Raw genomic sequence first — 12634 nt, forward strand, 5'->3', positions numbered from 1 at the left:
TCATGTGGAGGGACTGTCCTTTTCAAGTGAGGAATTGCACAAGAAAGAGGTCAAAACTTGACAGTGAGAGTTGTTACTGAATCGGATGCAGCTGAGAAGAAACAAAACACAACGTTTGTGAATGTAGTGGAAAGCTGCATTTGTAACAAGCATTAATTGTTACACCTTTGTAATCACAGACCACAATTACTACCAGTTACATGTTATTACACTAACTATTAGTTACAATACTTGTTACACTGTAATTACACATGCAATTACACTGTAATAAGGAGCCCTTAATATGAAGTGTTACCCCAGGTTATGATGAGGTCTTAACTATGACCAGTAGGCCACATAATATGCACGTTATATAGTGGTCAGAATTATGACCTGCTGGTCGTGTGGTGGTCAGAAAAATACATAGTGGGGCAAAAAAGTATTTAGTCAGCCACCAATTGTGCAAGTTCTCCCACTTAAAAAGATGAGAGAGGCCTGTAAATTTCATCATAGGTACACTTCAACTATGACAGACAAAATGAGGAAAAAAAATCCAGAAAATCACATTGTAGGATTTTTTATTAATTTATTTGCAAATTATGGTGGAAAATAAGTATTTGGTCACCTACAAACAAGCAAGATTTCTGGCTCTCACAGACCTGTAACTTCTTCTTTAAGAGGCTCCTCTGTCCTCCACTCGTTACCTGTATTAATGGCACCTGTTTGAACTTGTTATCAGTATAAAAGACACCTGTCCACAACCTCAAACAGTCACACTCCAAACTCCACTATGGCCAAGACCAAAGAACTGTCAAAGGACACCAGAAACAAAATTGTATACCTGCATCAGGCTGGGAAGACTGAATCTGCAATAGGTAAGCAGCTTGGTTTGAAGAAATCAACTGTGGGAGCAATTATTAGGAAATGGAAGACATACAAGACCACTGATAATCTCCCTCGATCTGGGGCTCCACGCAAGATCTCACCCCGTGGGGTCAAAATGATCACAAGAACGGTGAGCAAAAATCCCAGAACCACACGGGGGGACCTAGTGAATGACCTGCAGAGAGCTGGGACCAAAGTAACAAAGCCTACCATCAGCAAGGGCATTGAAGATGAAATGTGGCTTGGTCTTTCAGCATGACAATGATCCCAAACACACCGCCCGGGCAACGAAGGAGTGGCTTCGTAAGAAGCATTTCAAGGTCCTGGAGTGGCCTAGCCAGTCTCCAGATCTCAACCCCATAGAAAATCTTTGGAGGGAGTTGAAATTCCGTGTTGCCCAGCAACAGCCCCAAAACATCACTGCTCTAGAGGAGATCTGCATGGAGGAATGGGCCAAAATACCAGCAACAGTGTGTGAAAACATTGTGAAGACTTACAGAAAACGTTTGACCTCTGTCATTGCCAACAAAGGGTATATAACAAAGTATTGAGATAAACTTTTGTTATTGACCAAATACTTATTTTCCACCATAATTTGCTAAATAAATTCATTAAAAATCCTACAATGTGATTTTCTGGAAAAAAAATTCTCATTTTGTCTGTCATAGTTGAAGTGTACCTATGATGAAAATTATAGGCCTCTCTCATCTTTTTAAGTGGGAGAACTTGCAAAATTGGTGGCTGACTAAATACTTTTTTGCCCCACTGTATTCTGGTCAGTAATAAGACGTCATAAAAATGGCCGACCAGAATAAGCCGTCATAAAAGACATCGTACGTTCGTCTCTCCCTACAGCTGGTGTGTTTGACCACTCTAATCTCCACCCTGCTGTTCAACCTGGATCTGGGCCTGACTGCTGCCATGGCCCTCTCTCTGATAACTGGAGTGACTGTATTCTCCTGCTCCAACCCTCTGTGCTTTGCAAACTCTGAGCTGTTCTTCAGCTCTCTGAGTTACTGGAGGTAGGCTACATGCCACGAGACATAAACCATACCTCAACCCAGATAATATAACATAAACCATACCTCAACCCAGATAATATAACATAAACCATACCTCAACCCAGACAATATAACATAAACCATACCTCAACTCAGATAATATAACATAAACCATACCTCAACCCAGACAATATAACATAAACCATACCTCAACCCAGACAATATAACATAAGCTATACCTCAACCCAGACAATATAACATAAACCATACCTCAACCCAGACAATATAACATAAACCATACCTCAACCCAGACAATATAACATAAACCATACCTCAACTCAGATAATATAACATAAACCATACCTCAACCCAGACAATATAACATAAACCATACCTCAACCCAGACAATATAACATAAGCTATACCTCATCCCAGACAATATAACATAAACCATACCTCAACCCAGACAATATAACATAAACCATACCTCAACCCAGACAATATAACATAAGCTATACCTCATCCCAGACAATATAACATAAACCATACCTCAACCCAGACAATATAACATAAGCTATACCTCAACCCAGACAATATGACATAAACTATACCTCAACCCAGACAATATAACATCAATTATAAACTGTGTGGTTCGAGCCCTGAATGCTGATTGGCTGACAGCTGTGGTATATCAGACCGTTTACCACGGGTATAACAAAACATTTATTTTTTACTGCTCTAATTACATTGGTAACCAGTTTATAATAGCAATAATGCAATTTGGGGGTTTGTGGTATATTGCCAATATACCACAATATTGCCAATATACCACGGCTAAGGGCTGTATCCAGGCACTCTGCGTTGTGTCTTGCTAAAGAACAGCAGCCCTCATTGAGAACCATCCCTTACCTCAAATGTCAGGAACGAGGCACGGTCTGGTGCTAGAGTTAACCTCAGTCATCTTCATGGACTCTGTCAATCAAAGCATTATGCAAGTTGAGCTCAAACAGTCATTACCTGAAACAAATAACACAAACCCCATGTATAGACAATGATGTTACCACACTATGTTAGGTCATTATCTCTAGTTCTGCATTCCAGCTGTACAAACAATTTGCTTTATTGGGTTGATTGCTTTTAACAATAGCTTTGTGACTGGTGCATAACATATTGCATAATCCAGTCAAACATAATACCCATTACATCATGAAAATGTATGGGCCTCCTTTACCTCACAGCACATCATAATGGATGTTGTTGATGTTATCTGTGTGTTCTGTGTTATCTTCAACCATACAGACAGTTTTTGAATAAGGTGTGTGTGTGTGTGTGTGTGTGTGTGTGTGTGTGTGTGTGTGTGTGTGTGTGTGTGTGTGTGTGTGTGTGTGTGTGTGTGTGTGTGTGTGTGTGTGTGTGTGTGTGTGTGTGTGAGATAATGAGCATAAGAGAGAGTGTGAGATAGAGATATTCCATACTGTGTGTTTCTGGTAGCTTGCCCAGGTAAATTCCCACAAACCGTCATGTTACTGTCTTAACAACCTCCCTTATAAAGCTCCCTGCTCTCCCCTCAACAGGGATTGATGTACTGTATATATATCCTATTGTGAAACTGGACACTGCTATGATATTGTACCCCTCAGGACATCGATAGTACTGTTTTTGGTGTAAGATGTGATGGCAGCTGCAGTTGCTTTAGAAATCAGTTTCAGATTGTAATGTACTGTGCATGTCGGTTTCAGATTGTAATGTACTGTGCATGTCGGTTTTAGATTGTAATGTACTGTACATGTCGGTTTCAGATTGTAATGTACTGTGCATGTCGGTTTCAGATTGTAATGTACTGTGCATGTCGGTTTCAGATTGTAATGTACTGTGCATGTCGGTTTCAGATTGTAATGTACTGTGCATGTCGGTTTCAGATTGTAATGTACTGTGCATGTCGGTTTCAGATTGTAGTGTACTGTGCATGTCGGTTTCAGATTGTAGTGTACTGTGCATGTCGGTTTCAGATTGTAGTGTACTGTGCATGTCGGTTTCAGATTGTAATGTACTGTGCATGTCGGTTTCAGATTGTAATGTACTGTGCATGTCGGTTTCAGATTGTAATGTACTGTGCATGTCGGTTTCAGATTGTAGTGTACTGTGCATGTCGGTTTCAGATTGTAATGTACTGTGCATGTCGGTTTCAGATTGTAGTGTACCGTGCATGTCGGTTTCAGAATGTAGTGTACCGTGCATGTCGGTTTCAGAATGTAGTGTACTGTACATGTCGGTTTCAGAATGTAGTGTACTGTGCATGTCGGTTTCAGATTGTACTGTGCATGTCGGTTTCAGATTGTAGTGTACTGTGCATGTCGGTTTCAGAATGTAGTGTACTGTGCATGTCGGTTTCAGAATGTAGTGTACTGTGCATGTCGGTTTCAGATTGTAATGTACTGTGCATGTCGGTTTCAGATTGTAGTGTACTGTGCATGTCGGTTTCAGATTGTAATGTACTGTGCATGTCGGTTTCAGATTGTAGTGTACTGTGCATGTCGGTTTCAGATTGTAATGTACTGTGCATGTCGGTTTCAGATTGTAGTGTACTGTACATGTCGGTTTCAGATTGTAGTGTACTGTACATGTCGGTTTCAGATTGTAGTGTACCGTGCATGTCGGTTTCAGAATGTAGTGTACCGTGCATGTCGGTTTCAGAATGTAGTGTACTGTGCATGTCGGTTTCAGATTGTAGTGTACTGTCCATGTCGGTTTCAGAATGTAGTGTACTGTGCATGTCGGTTTCAGATTATAATGTACTGTACATGTCGGTTTCAGAATGTAGTGTACTGTGCATGTCGGTTTCAGATTATAATGTACTGTACATGTCGGTTTCAGAATGTAGTGTACTGTGCATGTCGGTTTCAGATTGTAATGTACTGTGCATGTCGGTTTCAGATTGTAATGTACTGTGCATGTCGGTTTCAGAATGTAGTTTACTGTGCATGTCGGTTTCAGATTATAATGTACTGTACATGTCGGTTTCAGAATGTAGTGTACTGTGCATGTCGGTTTCAGATTGTAATGTACTGTGCATGTCGGTTTCAGATTGTAATGTACTGTGCATGTCGGTTTCAGAATGTAGTGTACTGTGCATGTCGGTTTCAGAATGTAGTATACTGTGCATGTCGGTTTCAGATTGTAATGTACTGTGCATGTCAGTTTCAGAATGTAGTGTACTGTGCATGTCGGTTTCAGATTGTAATGTACTGTGCATGTCAGTTTCAGATTGTAATGTACTGTGCATGTCGGTTTCAGAATGTAGTGTACTGTGCATGTCGGTTTCAGATTGTAATGTACTGTGCATGTCGGTTTCAGATTGTAGTGTACTGTGCATGTCGGTTTCAGATTGTAATGTACTGTGCATGTCGGTTTCAGATTGTAATGTACTGTGCATGTCGGTTTCAGATTGTAATGTACTGTGCATGTCGGTTTCAGATTGTAGTGTACTGTGCATGTCGGTTTCAGATTGTAGTGTACTGTGCATGTCGGTTTCAGATTGTAGTGTAGGACTATGGAAGGTTTCTTTCATTTTGAGCTCAATATTAACATGCTGTAGTCTTCCTTTGAGCTATGAACAGGCAGCATAGGGAGAGGAGCCAGCCTAAATCAGTCGATCTGTCTGTCTGCAATCTCTGTGACATGTCCAAGTCCAATCCTCCTGCGCAATGATAAGAGGTGTCTGTGTGGGTTTAACGGTTGGCTGTTTCTCTTGGACCACCTCCAATGAGATAAGAAATGGGTGTGCTCAGCTGATGTCATTCGACAATGGCATCCTCGTTTCCATTTCCATTGCAGGCCTGCTGTACTACTGGCATTGCCTAGGTGGGTTGGTAAAGTTTATTAAGACAAATGTCAAGGCGTGGTTCATGTTACATAGAAATAAATCATGACTGACTGACTCGCCCTCTTGTCACATCGTTTCCAAATCAAGTGTAATTCAGGAGGGTAAATGTGGATGGTTTTTTCAACCTCGCTCAGTGAAAGGTTGTACATTACCTGTATAGTATTATGACTGCAATCCACATGCTGATAGTTCACAACATAACTATAGTAGGTTATGAGACCATACTGTCAAGTCATTCATTCTTTCTGCTGTGTGTTTTAGAAAGAATGGAAATAGATACAATTTATATAAAATATGTATTGTGTTCAATTCTATGTTTCATAGCAGGTTAATGTTTTGAAGGGGAAGAGAAAGGTTAAAGAAGGATTTTTAACCTTGAGACAATTGAAATATTGGATTGTGTATGTGTGCCATTCAGAGGGTGAATGGGCAAGACAAAATATTTAAGTGCGGGGTATGGTAGTAAGTGCCAGGTGCACCAGTTTGTGTCACGCATTGCAACGCTGCTGGGTTTTTCACACTCAACAGCTTCCCGTGTGTATCTAGAATGGTCCACCACCCAAAGGAAATCCAGCCAACTTGACACAATTGTGGGCCAGCATCCCTATGGAACGCTTTTTGACACCTTGTAGAGTCCATTCCCTGACAAATTAAGGCTGTTCTGTGGGCACAAGGGGGGAGTGTAATCAATATTAGGAAGGTGTTCCTAATGTTTGGTATACTCAGTGTATATATCCACTCACAGTCAGGCAGACAGACAGACAGGCATAAACTCAGACAGACAGGGATGCAGGCAGGCAGACACACTCTAAACTCAACCCTAAACCTAACCCTAGCTTCATATGCACATATAGCCATAACCCTAACCCTAGCCATAACCCTAATCCTAGCTTCATGTCCACTCCCAGCTCAACCCTAACCCTAGCCATAACCCTAACCCTAGCCATAACCCTAACCATAGCCATAGGAGTTAGGGTTGATGTGGACAAGACGTTAGTGTTCGGGTTGAGGCCAAGATGTGGACATGAAGCGAGGGTTAGGGTTAAGGGTTGAGCCGGGAGTTGATAGATGGGTTGAGGATAGGTTTAGGGTTGAGCTGGGATGTGGACATGAAGCTAGGGTTAGGGTTGAGGCTAGGTTTAGGGTTGAGCTGGGATGTGGACATGAAGCTAGGGTTAGGGTTGAGGCTAGGTTTAGGGTTGAGCTGGGAGTGGACATGAAGCTAGGGTTAGGATTGAGGCTAGGTTTAGGGTTGAGCTGGGAGTGGACATGAAGCTAGGGTTAGGGTTGAGGCTAGGTTTAGGGTTGAGCTGGGATGTGGACATGAAGCTAGGGTTAGGGTTGAGGCTAGGTTTACGGTTGAGCTGGGAGTGGACATGAAGCTAGGGTTAAGGTTGAGGCTAGGTTTACGGTTGAGCTGGTATGTGGACATGAAGTTAGGGTTGAGGCTAGGTTTAGGGTCGAGCTGGGATGTGGACATGAAGCTAGAGTTAAGGCTAGGTTTACGGTAGAGCTGGGAGTGAACATGAAGTTAGGGCTGAGGCTAGGTTTAGGGTTGAGCTGGGATGTGGACATGAAGCTAGGGTTGATGCTAGGTTTAGGGTAGAGCTGGGAGTGAACATGAAGTTAGGGTTGAGGCTAGGTTTAGGGTAGAGCTGGGAGTGAACATGAAGTTAGGGTTGATGCTAGGTTTAGGGTAGAGCTGGGAGTGAACATGAAGTTAGGGTTGATGCTAGGTTTAGGGTAGAGCTGGGAGTGAACATGAAGTTAGGGTTGAGGCTAGGTTCAGGGTTGAGCTGGGATGTGGACATGAAGCTAGAGTTAGGGTTGAGGCTAGGTTTAGGGTTGAGCTGGGATGTGGACATGAAGCTAGAGTTAAGGCTAGGTTTACGGTAGAGCTGGGAGTGAACATGAAGTTAGGGCTGAGGCTAGGTTAGGGTTGAGCTGGGAGTGGACATGAAGCTAGAGTTAGGGTTGAGGATAGGTTTAGGGTTGAGCTGGGATGTGGACATGAAGCTAGAGTTAGGGTTGAGGCTAGGTTTAGGGTTGAGCTGGGATGTGGACATGAAGCTAGAGTTAGGGTTGAGGCTAGGTTTAGGGTTGAGCTGGGATGTGGACATGAAGCTAGGGTTAGGGCTGAGGCTAGGTTTAGGGTTGAGCTGGGAGTGGACATGAAGCTAGGGTTAGGGTTGAGGCTAGGTTTAGGGTTGAGCTGGGATGTGGACATGAAGCTAGAGTTAGGGTTGAGGCTAGGTTTAGGGTTGAGCTGGGATGTGGACATGAAGCTAGGGTTAGGGTTGAGGCTTGGTTTAGGGTTGAGCTGGGATGTGGACATGAAGCTACAGTTAGGGTTGAGGCTTGGTTTAGGGTTGAGCTGGGATGTGGGCATGAAGCTAGGGTTAGGGTTGAGGCTAGGTTTAGGGTTGAGCTGGGATGTGGACATGAAGCTAGGGTTAAGGTTAGGACCTCAACCCTACACTTAAGCCAATTTATTAATTTACCCCTCCCCCCACTCCCACAACCTGACCTAGAGTTAATGTGCTTTTGAGTGACATCAGCAGAACGGTTGAGGCTTGAAACAAAATTTGCGCATGGGGATTGTTCAACAGAACGCAAGCCTACATTAACTCTTTACAGTGAAAACTTGGTCCCACAGAGAACAAGGCTTTTTTCCATAGAAAAGCATTACCTACAGCCCTCACATAACCATGTCGCCCCGTTGAATGCGATTGAATTAGCTAACCGTCCTTGTACACAACCAATCGGGAGCTTATAGGGATGCCCTATGTTGAGGTTCAGCTCCATGTAGCAACAGGAAATGGCTTAATTAATCAACATGGTCCTTTATTCTCTCCCTGCAGTTACATAAAAACAGTCTTCCATCATCTGTAGAATGGTCAAAAAATATATATTTAAAAAAATTTCAGGGGGTAGATCAGCTTTAATTTTGCAGATAGATGTCATGCTGTCCCTAGGAGGGGTGCGTCACTTGAGTGGGTTGAGTCACTGACATGATCTTCCTGTCTGGGTTGGCGCCCCCCTTGGGTTGTGCCGTGGCGGAGATCTTTGTGGGCTATACTCGGCCTTGTCTCAGGATGGTAAGTTGGTGGTTGAAGATATCCCTCTAGTGGTGTGGGGGATGAGCTTTGGCAAAGTGGGTGGGGTTATATCCTTCCTGTTTGGCCTTGTCCAGGGGTATCATCGGATGGGGCCACAGTGTCTCCTGACCCCTTCTGTCTCAGCCTCCAGTATTTATGCTGCAGTGGTTTATGTGTCGGGGGGCTAGGGTCAGTTTGTTATATCTGGAGTACTTCTCCTTTCTTATCCGGTGTCTTGTGTGAATTTAAATATGCTCTCTCTAATTCTCTCTTTATTTCTCTCTCTCGGAGGACCTGAGCCCTAGGACCATGCTTCAGGACTACCTGGCATGATGACTCCTTGCTGTCCCCAGTCCACCTGGCCGTGCTGCTGCTCCAGTTTCAACTGTTCTGCCTGTGGCTATGGAACCCTGACCTGTTCACCGGACGTGCTACCTGTCCCAGACCTGCTGTTTTCAACTCTCTAGAGACAGCAGGAGCGGTAGAGATACTCTTAATGATCGGCTATGAAAATCCAACTGACATTTACTCCTGAGGTGCTGACTTGCTGCACCCTCGACAACTACTGTGATTATTATTATTTGACCATACTGGTCATCTATGAACATTTGAACATCTTGGCCATGTTCTGTTATAATCTCCACCCGGCACAGCCAGAAGAGGACTGGCCACCCCTCATAGCCTGGTTTACATACATTTAGGTTTGAGTCATTAAAACTCGTTTTTCAACCACTCCACGAATTTCTCGTTAACAAACTATAGTTATGGCAAGTCAGTTAGGACATCTACTTTGTGCATGACCCAAGTAACTCTCCCAACAATTGTTTACAGACAGATTATTTCACTGTATCACAATTCCAGTGGGTCAGAAGATTACATACACTAAGTTGACTGTGCCTTTAAACAGCTTGGAAAATTCCAGAAAATTACGTCATGGCTTTAGAAGCTTCTGATAGGCTTATTGACATAATTTGAGTCAATTGGAGATGTACCTGTGGATGTATTTCAAGACCTACCTTCAAACTCAGTGCCTCTTAGCTTGACATCATGGGAAAATCAAAAGAAATCAGCCAAGACCTCAGAACAAAAATTGTAGAGCTCCACAAGTCTTGTTCATCCTTGGGAGCAATTTCCAAACACCTGAAGGTACCACGTTCATCTGTACAAACAATAGTACGCAAGTATAAACACCATGGGACCACACAGCCGTCATACCGCTCAGGAAGAAGAAGCGTTCTGTCTTCTAGAGATGAACGTGCTTTGGTGCGAAAAGAGCAAATCAATCCCAGAACAACAGCAAAGGACCTTGACCGTGAAGATGCTGGAGAAAACAGTTACAAAAGTATCTATATCCACAGTAAAACAAGTCCTATATCGACATAACCTGAAAGGCCACCCAGCAAGGAAGAAGCCACTGCTCCAAAACTGCCATAAGAACGCCAGATTACGGTTTGCAACTGCACATGGGGACAAAGATAGTACTTTTTGAAGAAATGTCCTCTGGTCTGATGAAACAAAAATAGAACTGTTTGGCCATAATGACCATCGTTATGTTTGGAGGACAAAGGGGGTGGCTTGTAAGCCGAAGAACACCATCCCAACCGTGAAGCACGTGAGTGGCAGCATCATGTTGTGGGGGTGCTTTGCTGCAGGAGGGACTGGTGCACTTCACAAAATAGATGGAATCACGAGGTAGGAAAATTATGTGGATATATTGACGCAACATCTCAAGACATCAGTCAGGAAGTTAAAGCTTGGTTGCAATTGGGTCTTCCAAATGGACAATGACCCCAAGCATACTTCCAAAGTTGTGGCAAAATGGCTGAAGGACAACAAAGTCAAGGTATTGGAGTGGCTATCACAAAGCCTTGACCTCAATCCCATGGAATATTTGTGGGCAGATCTGAAAAAGCGTGTGCGAGCAAGGATGCCTACAAACCTGGTTACACCAGCTCTGTCAGGAGGAATGGGCCAAAATTCACCCAACTTATTGTAGGAAGCTTGTGGAAGGCTACCCAAAACGTTTGACCCGAGTTAAACAATTTAAAGGCAATGCTACCAAATACTAATTGAGTGTATGTAAACTTCTGACCCACTGGGAATGTGATGAAAGAAATAAAAGCTGAAATAAGTCATTCTCTATGCTATTATTATGACATTTCACATTCTTAAAATTAAGTGGTGATCCTAACTGACCTAAGACATGGAATTTTATACTTGGATTAAATGTCAGGAATTGTGAAAAACTGATATAAATGTATTTGGCTTAGGTGTATGTAAACTTCCGACTTCAACTGTATTTATGTGTATATACATATTTTTCACATTTTAATAATATAATTTCCTTCATTATTTTCCGCTAACCCAACACTACACTAACTGGAGTAAACTAATGAACAACAACACTTAGGCTTCTACTTCCAGCTTATACATACTATATACATTTTACGGACACAATCTATTTTACAATAGTTCTGTTTTTGTTTTTAGTCCTGTCCTTCCTCAACCTCTCTCATCTATCGGTCAATTCTTAACGTAAATATTTGAAAGACAGGGAATCGTTAAACAGTGTCCCCAGGAAGCTGTACATTGAAGTGACTTAACATCGTAGGGGTGGTTTCAAAGGGTTAAAAAAGTTGAATCTTGCCAAATGTTACATATTTGTGATCTGGGACTCTGCATATGAAATCTGAAGTCAATCGAACCAAAAGCGTTTTTGACCTCCATTGGACACAATGGTCTTGCAGTTCTAGAAAACTAAGAGCCTTGTTATGAATTATTGAATCAATTCTGAAGAGGATATTGGTCAATTTTTGTTTTTATTGACTTGAATCTGTCTTTCTGTCTCTCTGTCTCTCTGCCTGGCTAACTGTCTGCCTGGCTAACTGTCTGTCTGTCTGTCTGTCTGTCTGTCTGTCTGTCTGTCTGTCAGGTCTGTCGGCCTGTCGGCCTGTCTGTCTGTCGGCCTGTCTGTCTGTCGGCCTGTCTGTCTGTCGGCCTGTCTGTGGGAGAGAGAGGAGGGAGAAGGAGAGAGAGATGAGAGTAGGGGGAGGCAGGGAAAGGATGGAGGGAGAGAGAAGAGAATGAAGGGGGATAAAGAGGAGGTAGAGAGTGAGAGACAGATAAATGAGAAAAACGTCAACCCTGTGACATTCATATTTTCCCATTGACTGTAATGTATTGCGAAAAGCGTCCACTACTGTGACATTAAACAAATTATTAAACCAAGCTGACGTTATCCTGTGATATAATGTTGTAACCACACTGCTAACCCTAACCTTAAATTAAGACCAAAAAGCACATTTTTGTTTTCATGAATTTTTACAATATAGTGAATTTTGACTTTGCATCTTGGGAAACCGCTCAGTTTTACCTCCAGGATAAGACTGATTACAATAAATGTCAACCTGATGTTTTATAGGGGGGAGTGGGGTAAGTTGAGCCACCCTTGTTTCTAAGAATACATACACAAAATTAAGAATTTGACCAAATAGGACTCTGCACACTCACACTGACACTCCAACACACACACACGCACACGCACGCACACACACACACACACACAGTTTTCACAACGGTGGGTTTACTTTTAATGATTGACATTGGCAACACCCCTGTTAGATTACTTATCATTAGGAGTCTTTTCCCAATGCAAAGTTGTGAAGTCAACACTTCTATTTAACTCTATGTGAACCTTTTGAATACTAAAGAAAGTAATATTGTTTCAACATATATCATCAAGCTTCAGATAGAAATGAAATATTAATAAATATTAAATATCCACTCCA

The 12634-nt window shown here is 42.5% G+C and overlaps 1 pseudogene; it reads left to right on the forward strand.

The window, feature by feature from the left end:
- LOC129861455 (WD repeat-containing protein 6-like) overlaps positions 1-12074 on the forward strand; it is a 37289-nt pseudogene extending 25215 nt beyond the window's left edge.
- Positions 12075-12634: the final 560 nt, after the last annotated feature.

The sequence above is a fragment of the Salvelinus fontinalis genome, chromosome 8, assembly GCF_029448725.1.
Source record: "Salvelinus fontinalis isolate EN_2023a chromosome 8, ASM2944872v1, whole genome shotgun sequence".
Taxonomy (NCBI): domain Eukaryota; kingdom Metazoa; phylum Chordata; class Actinopteri; order Salmoniformes; family Salmonidae; genus Salvelinus; species Salvelinus fontinalis.